Raw genomic sequence first — 13,796 nt, 5'->3', positions numbered from 1 at the left:
TTCCAAATTCTGAAAGGAAATGTATCGGCTCAGGACCCACAGGACCAGCTTCTCAGACCAACTTCTCCCCACACAGGAGAGTCCTTTGGATAGAGGGTAAGGATAAAAGCAGGAGCTACAGGATGAGGGAGAGCAGAAGGGAATACAGGAGAGGGGAGGAAATGGGGAGCGGGGAGGGCATTTGTCTCAAAGTGGGATAAAGGACTGCCTCTGGATAGAGAGGAGACAGATGTGGTACGTAGGAAAATGGCAGTTTATAAAGGTACAAGGGGAGAACCCCTGATAGGATGGGGTGTTTGATTTTAATTGGGCATGTTAATTACACCTTGGCCAAAGAGGACTTTGATTACTGGATTTCTACACTTGGAGAGCTGGACTTTGGTGGCCAACCTCAGAAGCAGAGATTGGTCCAATAAGGGGATAGACCTTAGGGAGCAGCTTTAGGAATGTGATCTAATGCTTCTTAGCAAGGCAGAGGGAATTAGAAGAGTAAGGCCTGTTGGAGCCATGCTCACCATGCTCAGGCTGGCCAGAGTCCCTTCGAATTCTGCATTGGCCCAATAAGGGATTGCTATCCAGAGTACTTAAGGAACTCCTTGAACCCAATAACCAGAAATTGAACAGCTCAAGTAAAAATAAAGAAGAGACTCAGGTGGGCATTTCCCAAAGAACATATATGTATGTATGTATGTATCTGTGTATGTATGTGTGTATGTATGTATGTATATGTGTGTATGTATGTGTATGTATGTATATGTGTGCATGTATGTGTGTTTGTATGTGTTTATGTATGTGTTTATGTATGTATATGCATGTATGTGTGTATGTATATATGCATATATGTATGTATGTGCATGCATATGGGGGCATATGTACATGTACAGGGAAAATGCTTAATACCAACTGATCAGAGAAACAAATCACTTTGCAATGGGATATCTCTTTGGCTTGAAAGAACAGCCCATAAAAAAGACTGACGATGGATGCAGTTACACACTGGCAGAAGTTCGTCATTTGTGACAATACAGATAAAACTCAGGAAGACCCGAGGTTGAGTGGAATGACCCAGAACCGTGATGACACATGTATGGAATGAGTTCCCTCATGTATGAACTCTAAGAAAGGGGACCTCATGGAAGTCTGGAGTCAGAATGTTGATGTGGACCGTGCTGGAGGAACAGAATGACTGATCACAAGCTGCGTTCAAATCACAGTACACACCCTCCCTACCTGTGTCAGCCCTGTGGGATTCAAAGGACAGGAAGGGCTCTGAATGTTTCAGCACGAAAACCAGGATCTGGCTGAGGAGAACAAAGAGCTTACCTTGGTTTAAACAGCAGGTAACACATGTAAAAATGTGTAACACAGGGCACGTAATACCATGGGATATGCTATAAGAGATTTATACTCTTATAGATCTTAAAACCACAATTTTAAATAACAAATGATATATGGAAACAGGTAATGATATGTGAATGATAGAGAGGCAAAATGTATATAGTTTAAATAAAAGTATTTCAGTGCATATGAGCACTTCATGACATGAACTGTAGCAGCTGGTAAATCTATATTTTAAGAAATGTTCTCCACAAGGATGTCCCCATCCCCCAACCCCCCACCCCACCAGACCTCTCCACTCCCTGGGACCTCCAGTCTCTTGAAGGTTAGGTGTATCTTCATGGGGAGGAGGTTTGGAACGAGGAACAGTCAGAGGGTGGACCAGGAGGGGGATAAAATCTCAAGTGAAAAAAAAATTAAATAATTAAAAAAAAAGACATGTTCTCATATAAGATGAAAAATGTGACACTTGTAGGAAGATTCCGAAGGTAATATTCAGTAATCAAATGTTATTTTCAACATAATATTTTTATTGATCCTTTGGGAATTTCTCATCATGTGCCCCATCACACTCAGTGCCTAGTCCGTCCATGTCTGTCCTATCTTTGGGATAATCCCCACAAAAGAAAATAAAAGATAAAAAATTAAATGAAATAACATGTCTAATCTGTGTTGTCTATACTCATTGGAGCATTGTCAAACTCACCATGGCCTGCCCCTTTAAAAGAACTGGGTGGTTCCCCTCCCATACCTCCATCAGATGCCATCAAATGTGAAGAGCTAATTTCAACATCCTTATCACACTAAATATTTTTGATGGGCCTGTCTTTTTAAAAACCTGTCATGTATGGAGCACAGGGTCCCCAATGAAGGAGCTGGAGAAAGTATCCAAGGAGCTGAAGAGGTTTGCAGCCCCATAGGAGGAACAACAATATGAACTAACCAGTAACCCCAGAGTTCCCAGGGACTAAACCACCAACCAAAGAAAAGACATGGTGGAACTCATGGCTCCAGCTGCATGTGTAGCAGAGGATAGCCTAGTTGGTCATCAATGGGAGGAGAGGCCCTTGGTCCTGTAAAGGTTCTATGCCCCAGTGTGGAGGAATGCCAGGGCCAGGAAGCAGGAGTGTGTGGGTTGTTGAGCAGGGGAAGGGGGGAAGGGATAGGGGGTATTTGGAGGGGACATTAGAAAAGAGGATAACATTTGAAATGTAAATAAAGAAAATAACTAATTAAAATAAATAAAAAAACTTGCCATGTGATGTATTAATTCTCCAACTTTGATTTGGATACAAATCCTGTAGGGACACCACCTGACCATTTTAAACACGGGGTTTGGATGCTAAATGTATATTAGCATTGATTAGCAAATATCACTATCATTTTCATCCTTATAAAGCAGATGTCTGCGTCCTTTCAACATGTCATCATGTCAAGTTATATTTATTCTTTATTCTTATGCGAATGTGTGTGTGTGAGTGTGAGTGTGTGGATGTGTGTGTGTGTGTGTGTGTGTGTGTGTGTGTGTGAGTGTATGGATGTGTGTGTGTGTGTGTGTGTGTGTGTGTGAGTGTATGGATGTGTGTGTGTGTGTGTGTGTCTGTGTGTGTGTCTGTGTGTGTGTCTGTGTGTGTGTGTGTCTGTGTGTGTGTCTGTGTGTGTGTGTCTGTGTGTGTGTTTACTGGAGCTTAAGTACACCAGATGCGTGTGGTGCCCACGGTGGCTAAGAGAGGGCGTGGGATACTCTGAAACTGGAGTTAAAGGTGTGAGGGGCTGTGTCTGTGCTGGGGACTGAATTGTAGTTGCTCACAGCAGGCAGGGCTTAGCATTTAAACCAGATCAGCTGCTACTTTTCCGGTGCTCCAGGAGCCACCCTGCTGCTTTCTGAATCTCATCTGGTTTTTATTGCTCATACTCACAGTGAGTGGAATCATATAGTACTCAACTTCTTTCCGTGGCTAGCTTCTCTCTCTGAGAGCAGTGTTCTCAGGAGGCATCCCTCTTTTAAACCTTGGTGGTATTTCATTGTCTAAATCGGCAGTTCTCAGCCTGTAGGTCAAGGTCCCATTTAGGGGTCGCATATCAGGTACCCTGCATATCAGATATTTACATGACAACTCATGACAGAGGCAAAATTTCAGTTACAGAGTAGCAACAAAATAATTTTAAAGTTAGGGGTCAGCGCAACATGAGGAAGGCTGAGAACCATCGGTCTAAATAAACCACACTGCTTATTCCTTTACTCTTCAAAGAACACTTGACCTGCTTCTGCTCCCTAGGTGTTTCTAATGATCATGTTATGGAAGCAAAAGCAAAGGTATCACTGTTTGGAGTCCATCATTCAATCCCGTTGGATGGGGATCCAGACATGGGAATTCTGGACAATTTGTTCTGAGGGTCTGAATGAAACTCCCTTAAAATTTCAGACATTCTAAATTCCAACATGACTAAGGGAAAGGCCTTTGAAGCCCCCCACACTTGGAGGAGTTCATGTTTCCAAGTTACAAAGAGACATATCCTTGCAGATATGGTTGCTAATGAATTTCCCAAGACCTAGTAGCTGGTCTCCAACCATGAGCTTACTGGACTCAGGGCATTAATAACAATTACAAAATGGAGCACATGAAGGAGGGAGAGACAGGGAGAAAAGCACCAGATGGGGTTGGAACCCATGGTAGATGGATATGGTCAAATAGGTTGTATAGATAACAAAATGTTCAGAGAATAAGTCAACAATAATGCAGGCATTGAAGCCTGAATGCCCTGCATGGCAGTGTTTAGACATGATGTCCCTAAGAGTCACTCATATAAAGGAGGTCAGGGTTAGACTCTGATTTGCTAGTATTAGTGTCCCTAAGAGAAGACTCTGAGAGGGGAGGGTGCCCTTCTGATCTCTCGGTATACACCAGCAATAGGAATGGCCAGGCATGGTCACAGCAATGGCTGCTGTTCACCCAAGAAAAAAAGGACTTGACCTTGGCATTCTCAGTTCCAGAACCATGAGAAATGGGCATTCTCTCCTTGGTGACTGGACTGTCAAGCTGGGTTATGAAGCAGACACCATTTTCTGCTCCCACCAGGACTGCAAAGGGTTCTATTTCCTTACATCCTCACCACCAATACTTGTTCTTATTCTCTCTCTCTCTCTCTCTCTCTCTCTCTCTCTCTCTCTCTCTCTCTCTCTCTTTCTCTCTCTCCCTCTCCCAGCATCTCCTGGTAGGGAGGATTTGTGTTTGTTACAACTGTTGTCAAGTGTATTAGTTTGAACCAGCTGTCTCTTCACAGTGAAGTCTCTTTATGTGGCAGGAGAGATGACTCAGCAGTTAAGAGCACTTACTGCTCTTGCAGAGGACCTGGGTTCGGTTGCCAGTACCTACACCATGGCTTACCATCCATATCTCCAATTAGAGGGGATCTTAACCCCTCTTATGGCCTTCGCAGGCAAAAGGCACATGCATGATACACACATATGCATGTAGGTAAAGCACTCAGACACATTAAAAACAGAATAAATCTTTAGAGACTTAAGAACACATGGCTTTGAGCCATATTTAAAACAACTTTTTGTTATTTTCCTGAAACCTGGGGGTGGTAAGTATTTTGTTGACTTTAACCCTTTGTAGAAACAGGGTTTGTAAGTATGTTTTCCTGTTCTGTCCGTTTCCATTGCAGCCAGCTGAGTATGCTCCCAAATGCTCAGATATTTTTATGTAAGTACACTGTCACTGTCTTCAGACACACAATAAAAAGAGGGCATTAGATCTCATTACGATGGTTGTGAGCCATCATGTGGTTGCCGGGAATTGAACTCAGGATCTCTGGAAGAGCAGTCAGGGTTCTTAAACACTGAGCTATCTCTTCAGCCCCAACTATACATATTTTTAAGTCCCAAGGGTAATATTTGTGGCTTACACAAGGCAAGGAGGTACTCTACTGATGTATGTCCCTAGTAAATGTCCTATGTAAATATGAACACCGAATGTCTTTCCCACCTTGAAAACTGACAGGTAGACACTAACAAAGTTCTTAGCAGATGACTTTTCTACCCAGCCATTTCCTGCTATATATTAATAACAAACACATCCTCATTATTTGTTTTGTTTTTTGAAATAGTTTTTTGTGTGCTTTTTTATTATTGAAATGTTCATTGCAATAATCTCATTTTTTAATTTTTGAAAATTCATCAGTATGGAAAAGTACTATGAAACAAAACACCTTCATTTTAATGTGTTGTATGTTTTCATTATATCTATATTTATACACACCATAAAGTGACTCACTGTATTCATATAGTTCAATTACTTCATTTGTAAAATTGCATGGTCAGTACTATAATTATCCATCATGGGCAGTTTTGTTTCTTGTTTGTTTTATTTTTTTCTCTGCATCATAGTGTAATTTTTTTTCCTGAAGGCTGGGTGTGGTACACACTAAAATAATTACAAACAGCCTGGGCTGCAGAGATGATTCAGTGGTTAAGGAGCTGTGCGGCTCTGGTTAGGGGACTTGAGTTTGATTCCCAAGGTACATATCAGGAGGCTCAGGACTGCCTCTAACTACAGCTCCTAGAGATCTGATATCATCTTCTCTGTTGCACTCACGTGTACAACACACACACACACACACACACACACACACACACACACACTTCCTACAAAAAAAAAAAATCCTGAGAACTGCTTTGTTTCAGTTCATCTGAGTTAACTCTTCCAATATGATATATTAATTTCTGTAACAGGAAGTGGGTTTCAAAGCAGCAGAAACGCCCTCTGCAATGATTAGACTTGAAATTCATTGGCTTGAGAAGGCACCATGCAGCACATAGATTCTGTTTGGTGTGGGATATGGTGAGATCATTATTCTTGATCTTTCTGCAAGGACATGGTTGCGCGGATTAACAAGCATCCACAGGCTCACAAGCACAGGTCGGGAATCCCGGCAAAGGGGAAGCTGGGAAAAAAAGGACAAATTCCATCTTGGGTCAAAACAAAGCAAAGAACAGCACCTGGGACTTTCAGAGCCCAGAGGAAACAGGCTCTGAACAGAGGCAATAAGAAGCAACTGCTCTTGTGTATTCTGTTCTGCTAAGGAAACTATTCTCTTTAGAGGTTCCTAGTCCCAGTTTCGCAGCCTGTGAGAAGTACAGAGAGTGGGCCTCTGGTGTATTCATTCTCGACGTACAACAGACTGAGAAAAATTACTTCCAAAATCCTTTCCCAAGCCCAGCTTCTCTTTGAGAGCAGGGAAGCAAAACAGAACCACTCAGGGCTTCATGCGGCCCACAGCTAGCACTGTAGATATAATGGTCTACCCTGTAGAAATAAGAATATCGCTATCTTTCTTTCTTATTTATTTACTCACTTACTTACTTATTCATTCATTTCTCTTTGCAGGATGGAGAAGTGAACCCAGGCCTTTGCACACACTCCCAAAATTCCCTACTGCAGAACCCTGTTCCAACACCTAAGACTTACTTAAATTACTATGAAATATTCCACATGTGACCCAGTTTTCTCTTCCGTTGCTGTGATAAACACCATAATAAAAGCAGCAAGGGCACTAGAGTGTTTTACTTTTCAGATTATGTTATCAGGCCATGGCGGGATTTCAAGGCAGGAACAGGAAGCAGAGATCATGGCAGACCAGTGATTCCTGGCTGGCTCCTCTTGCTTGCTCAGCTGCCATACAGCTCCGCCCCACCTGCTAGGTGATGGCACCGCCCACAGTGAACTGGGACTTCCCCACTTCCCCAGCCAATTAGCAATCAAACTGATGGAGAAAGAGAATTCCTCTATTGAGATTCCTGCTTCCTGGGCATGTCTACATTTATGTGAAGTTGACAAATAGGAGAAAGGAAATAGTTAAACTGTAACATTGTGTTTATCTTAATCCTTGTCGCGGTTAATATCGTTTGGGGGTTTCTACCCCACCTTAGATCATTTAGTTCCCAAATGAAAGATGCAACACCTTTATACTTATAATAAGCCGTGAAAGCACTAGAGCTGGGCAGGTATCAACCCTCTATCTGATTTTATAGACTCCCCAGTCAATAACCCCAAGATCTCACTTGCCATGTTCTGCCTAGTCCGTTCCTGTTCCAACAGGTGGGCTCTCATTTACATTTCCTCATAATCTACCTACCCGACGGTGGCTCCCATCGTCTTCCCTGTTTTCTTTTTCTCTCCCCCATTGTCCTTTCCTGAGACCCCCAATCCTGGGGAACCTTCAGCTCCACCTACATCTCGTTTGCCCAGTTATTTGGATACAGTAGTTAGCATTGAATCCATAGCAAAAACAAAACAAGCCACTTCACCTTGTGAAAAATCCCAACAATCCTATTTATCCAAAAAGATGGAAAAGGAAATAATTAGGCTACCCATTTATATGTGCACTACCCATGGGACATTATTTTGTATCAGGTACACTATATTCAGATACAAAATCCATACTTAGTGCTTTAAAATCTGGGTACAATGAAGATATTCTGGACTTTAAGATCTCATACTATCTTTAAAAGAATTATACTAGCAACTAATTTTGTTGTTTTTCTTTCAGATCTATGTGATAATCTGTATATATTAATATATATTTTCAACTAGTTTTTTCTTTTAAATTTACATGATAATCTTTATATATGAGTAATTAACCAAGATGTGGGTTTTCCAACAAATGAACATAATTTACATGCTTATACATTTTTGTAAATGTTCTCAGTTATGTTTAAATATCTATTTAATTTTAGGGTGAGAGTAGTAAAAGAATAAACATCAAATATGTCACTTCACATTATGCATGGTGAATTCTTTCATTCACTGTTTTCCACTTAAGAGACTCAAGTTAGTTTTCATTAAGATGTTAAAAATATTTATAATACTACAAGATAATCAGGTTGAAATTATTTGGCGGGGGAGGGAGAGGGAAGGAGAGGGAGGGAGGGAGGGAGGGAGGGAGGGAGGGAGGGAGGGAGGGAAAGGGAGAGCAGTTTGCCTGTGTGTCTATCTATAATACTGTCCTAAAATGTATCTATTTCAGGAAGATTGTTGTCTGTTCTAGAGGATGATTTATTTTCCAACAACCCCAGAAGGCAGGTCACAGTAGAGGACATTGTCAAAACTTATTTGTAATAATTTGCATGCTATCTTCCTTTGTAAAATTTGCCTAGAGATGCCTTTCCCATCTGGAGAGAAGAGAAACAGCACTATCCACACAGGATACGCTTCCCTCAGACAAGTGAAAAGCTTCTGTCGCTACTGCAGCTGATGGGAATCAGTTGATTCCGGCACTGCCAAAAGAGCTGAGGATGATTGAGAGGAACCATTGTTACAAATCACACTGACAGCAGCTAGCATTTTAGAAGGGGGGGGGGGGGAGAAGAAGAAACTAGTTCAAATGGTACAAACCGAAGTTCTATGTACAAAGGCTGCTGTGTCACAGCCACAGCGGCATAGGCTGGAGTGGAGGAGTCTGAGGTCACATCCTGCTTCACTCTGGTTGACTCGGTGGGATGAGCAATGGCAGTGGGTAAGTGAGATGATAATTTCTTATTTATGAAGAAGGACTGCTAAGTCCTCTGTGTTAGCTATAGAAGAAGGTTTATGCGAACTTTAATATGTTGTTCCTCGTGTGTAAAACCACATGTGCGTGGATGCCTTCTGTTGTCTCCATCTTCTCCCACAGGAAATGTCCCAGACAGTTAATCTGAACACAGCTTGGACACACTAAGGACACTATTGTGAGGAGTCTCTCTACCTAGTCTACCCTCCAATCTTCCGTTTACTCGATGATGGCCTTGAACTCTGACCCTCCACCCTGGTACTAGAGTGTTGTAATTGTATCCAGAGCAAGGGCAGCTCAATGAGATTCCAGTGATCAAACCCGGGTCTTTGTGTAGACTAGTCTCTACCCACTGAAGTACAGCCTCAGCCATGGAGAGATGCGATGCTCTGAAAATTACTTTTTCTACTTGGCTCCTATTGTCCTAACATGGAGAAAATGTCATTTCAAGAAGGGCACTTCAGAAAAGTATAAATAGAATTTCTGGAGTGTGCTCAAAAAGCAATCAAGCCCGGGAGTCTACTTAAAAGTTCCCCTGAGATCAGAGTTAAGCTAACAAGATTGTTAGAAAAAAAAAAGTGAAACATTTAAAATTGAAGGAAATATATTCATCTATGTTAATTTATATGATAAAAACCAAGTTTTGTTAATACAGAACAGGCTAGCATTGATTATTTTTTTTTACAGTGTAACTTTTGAAATGAAAGAGCAAAAAAAACCACCTCTTTTTCTTAAAAATTCTCCAAGAATTCATTGCAAAGACTGTGTGCAATAACTGTATTCATGATAAATTCAAAGTAAAAAAATGTCATCATTTGTATTTGCTATAAATCTCATCTCCTAGTATAACTTTTTAAAAATTGCTTTGACAAGCTAAATATGTTCTTGAATATTTGAGCAGTGTGTGTTAAAATGCAGATTTTCTTGCCATCTTAAGTGACTGTCATGAGAAACAGATGTAAATAGCATCTGTTTCTCTGGCGGATTCCAAGATACCTTTGCATCCAGACGCCTCTAGAAGTTTTCCAGGGACAGCAGCTCCTGCCCTGTGGTCCCACAGCAGCAAGTGACAAAGATGGGACTCAGCAGCTGTGTTTCTGCAATTATCAATTATATCAACAGAACCATAATGCAAAAATGATCTTAACGATACTCTTCTGCAGCTTATGTGTGTGCGTTTCCGAGGCAGCTTGACGTTTCCTGACTTAAAGCCAATCACCACGGCTTGAAATTTCAGGATGAACAGACTTTGATATGTGTTACCTTCAGCACATCTTTTGGGGGTTCTGACCCTGTCTCAGGAAGAGCCTGTTATTTCTCATTAGCATGGACCCTACACTGTTTGTCTTACCACATTGCTTTATAATCAGGTATTGACCAACATAGAGTGACCATTTTCACTGACTTTTAAATGGTGTGGTACTGTAGGAGTCCCACAAGGTCCAAGCCATCATACAAAGCATGGGTTAGCACCTGGCAAGGACAGACAAAGCAACAGAGCATCAGGAGTCTCAGTGGCCTTTGTTCTGGACCCTGTGAAGCTCTGATCAATTAGGGATTGAGATTGACATCAGGATAGACATTGTCTGATAGCAAACATTGATGTTGGGAGACTATTTTAAACTATCTAGATGCCCTTAAGGATGGGAGAGGTGGAAGAGGAAGGAAGAAGAATGCTATGTGGGAACTCAAACCTGAAGAGGCTGGGTTGGTTTTGAGGACGGAAGAGGGTGTGTGCTAAGAGAGACCTCTGGAAAAGCATGCATCAAGTTTCCTCTATGGAAGATCAGCTTGAAATGACAACTGTATTTAGTCCCAGGGTGATCCAAGTCAACTCTAGTCAACAGACTGAGATGAAAAGGATCTTGGAAAAGCTGCTAAGGTGGAGACCTGTCACAGTAGCCACAGGGAAATAATGAGCTAATCTGTGTCTCTCTGACTCAGAACTCAGACTCAGTCAAACACAACTCAGCCAGTCACTATGGGTCAGGGAGAGGGGTTCACGGAGGCCAGATACTAGCTGGCGAGAATACAACATAATGTAGACAAGGCTTGACATCTGTTGTACCTTTCCTATATAAAAATGCACTTATATTTTTTAAAGACTTTAAGCTGCATGTGCTTGTGTGTATGTGTGTGTGTGTGTGTGTGTGTGTGTGTGCGTGTGTAGTCACAGAGCAACAAAATCCCTCTACATAATTTTAAGTGGCTTACTTAAGTATTTAGTTGTCCAATGAGTATCATATTTCCTTCTTTTCCATACTCCGATGATGTATGCATATGTATTTAAATGTGTTTAATCATATATTTGCTAAGTAGAAATAAATTAAAATTAAGGAGTACACTCTGAAGTCAGAAGAGGCAGACTGGAGATGTAGCTCAGTGACAGAAAGCTCACCTAATGCACACTAGGTCCTAAGTCAAACCCTCAGCAATAACCTTTGATAAAACAATGGGAATATAATGAACTTGATATTTTGGAACAAGTATCTATAAAGTTTTATTCAATTTTACTTTCTATAATAAAAACCTGGATAGAAACCCATAATCAAGAAGAAATAAGGAAAGAGGTAGGGAAGCAAGAAAGGGAAGAGACGTGGTAGAGATAAATAGTCATTACTTAACAGGCAATGTGATTAAATATTAGAATGCATTTATATTCTGTTACACTACGGCCACACTTCTAACACATTATTTTAGTCAAATGTTCATTGCAGAGCCTCTCATGGCAGTGAGAGATGAGACTTCAGGTGATACTACTGTGCTTGTGTTAAGGGGAAATTCTAATTTTTTTAAATATTATGTAACATTTCCATAATAATAAGGTCCCAGTGTTTAGGCGTCTAGCAGAGTTACTGTGACTCAGACAAAATGGGTATCTGCATACTATTTTATCAATAGGAAAACAGAAAAAAATAGGGATTTTTTTCAAATTTCATTTTTTGTGGGGTTTTTATTTAGTTTATGTGGAGTTGTTGTTGTTGCTGTTGCTGTTGTTTGTGACAGGGTGTTGTTCTGTGACCTAAGTTGCAACATTCTTGAATGAGTAGAAAGAATGAAGGTCAGGCTGGAAATTAAATAGAGCTGAGCCACACAGTGGTGGCAAATGACACTACTGGGGATAGCCAGATACTTCTATCCCCCTAACAGTCAACATGGTCCTGTTAGAATGTCAGACATTAGGAGCTAATAAATGCTATATATGTCCCTCTCTTTGTTTTACTGCAATCTGTTTACCATTCCATAGTTAAATTTGCTTTTCTAGTCAAACCAGTTCAAATTTAATTAATGTGATTTTCCAACAGAAAGATACATTCTAGTTGGAGAATGCCTATCATAAAATTTTAGCCTTTTACCACACTGAGGTAGTGAGGAGCTTAGACCTCTGATTCTGGAAGTAGCAGTTTGAAGAACAAGAAGATGATGTCTTCTGCTATGTTCAGGATGGTAAATAGGAATTGAGTGTCTGTGCCCAACAGGGAAGTGCCTTAGGGAAATGTTATACATGTTGGTTTAGAACAGTGTTCTCAACCTTTAGGTCATGACCACCGTGGAAGTCACAAATCAGATATTCTGCATATTAGATATTACCATTATGATTCATAGTAGTAGCAAAATTACATTTATGAAGTAGCAACAAACTAATTTTTTAGTTGTGGGTCACCTCAACACTGTATTAAAGGGTCACAACATTAGGAAGGTTGAGAATTATTGGCTTAGAACTTCAAATATTGTAACTTACAAACATGAGTGAGAAAGAAGTGCATTGGTTGTTGTGAGCTCTGAAGTGGAGATGGAAATATTAACTCCAGGCAACACACCCGTGCTTAGAAAGGGAACTTGCCCATTGTACAGGAGTAACACTATGAAAAAAAAACCCTCTAGATTGCTGCATGTTCATAAAAAATTGCTGAGTACAACAATATAAAACAGAATGTTCCATAAGGGAAAAGCAGTTTGATCATATAAGAACAGGTGTGGCCCAAAGGATAACTACAGGAACACAATAATACAGTGGAAGACCCATCAGAGATCAACTGATCCAAATGGAGCTTTACACGTTTGGATGCCAAAGGGTAGGATAAAGAAACAAGGCTAAAGCATTGGAAAAGAAGATAACTGGAGTTTTAGCACTAATGTACAATTGATCTCAAGAGCACATGATGTCTTTGATAGAAGGTTCAACATGGATTAAGACTCAGCACATTTTAAGAAAGGTCAGAATAAAATTATAAGGCTGAAACACAGACAGGAAGGACTAAAAATGTAGGAACATTCAGAAAAGAAAGCTGGAGATTTTAGTAAAAATTATTGGAGCCAACCAAAGATAAAGAAAGATTCCAAACTCACAAAAAGACAAAGAATGTATACCATTCTAAGGAGCTAGAGTTTGACAGCAGCTTGTTTCTTAAGAGACGCTATGACAGTTCAATGTGCTGGACAGCAACTGACTCACCCAGCAAACCCAACCCATCCTCAGTTCTAACCCTTGGGTAAAACCCAACTGAAACTATTACTTGTGAAAGAGCTGGCTAACGCATTTTCACAGAAAATAAACTGGCAGAGAATATGCCATCAACATGCCCCCACCTAGGGAAAACTTTGGGATGTAATAAAATCAGTCAAAATATAAACTACCAGGAAGAGGAAGAGGACGAAGAGGAGGAGGAGGAGGAGTGGGTGGTGGTGATGATGTAGATACATCCCTCTCCGTTATGATGATATCATGTGATAGATGATGGAAGATGATAGATAGATAAATGATAGATAGATGATTTATAGATTGATAGATGATATATAGATGAATAGATGATAGATGATACAGATTAGATAAAAGATGGTGAAATAATTTAAACTAGATGATGGATAGATGACAGGAAGATAGATGGTAGATATGCATAGAT

General features: G+C 40.6%; 1 long non-coding RNA gene across 1 annotated transcript in view; it reads left to right on the top strand.

Moving 5' to 3' along the window:
* The first annotated feature begins 8,831 nt into the window (after nt 1-8,831).
* A330049N07Rik (RIKEN cDNA A330049N07 gene) overlaps nt 8,832-13,796 on the top strand; it is a 113,403-nt gene continuing 108,438 nt past the window's right edge. The window contains exon 1 of the long non-coding RNA NR_040646.1: nt 8,832-8,859. This is a non-coding gene — a long non-coding RNA (RIKEN cDNA A330049N07 gene). The remainder of the gene's footprint in view (nt 8,860-13,796) is intronic.

The sequence above is a fragment of the Mus musculus genome, chromosome 10 (genome assembly GCF_000001635.26).
Source record: "Mus musculus strain C57BL/6J chromosome 10, GRCm38.p6 C57BL/6J".
NCBI classification, from domain to species: domain Eukaryota; kingdom Metazoa; phylum Chordata; class Mammalia; order Rodentia; family Muridae; genus Mus; species Mus musculus.
The sequence above is the reverse complement of the archived record's forward strand: the minus strand, read 5'-3'. Positions and strand labels throughout refer to the sequence as shown.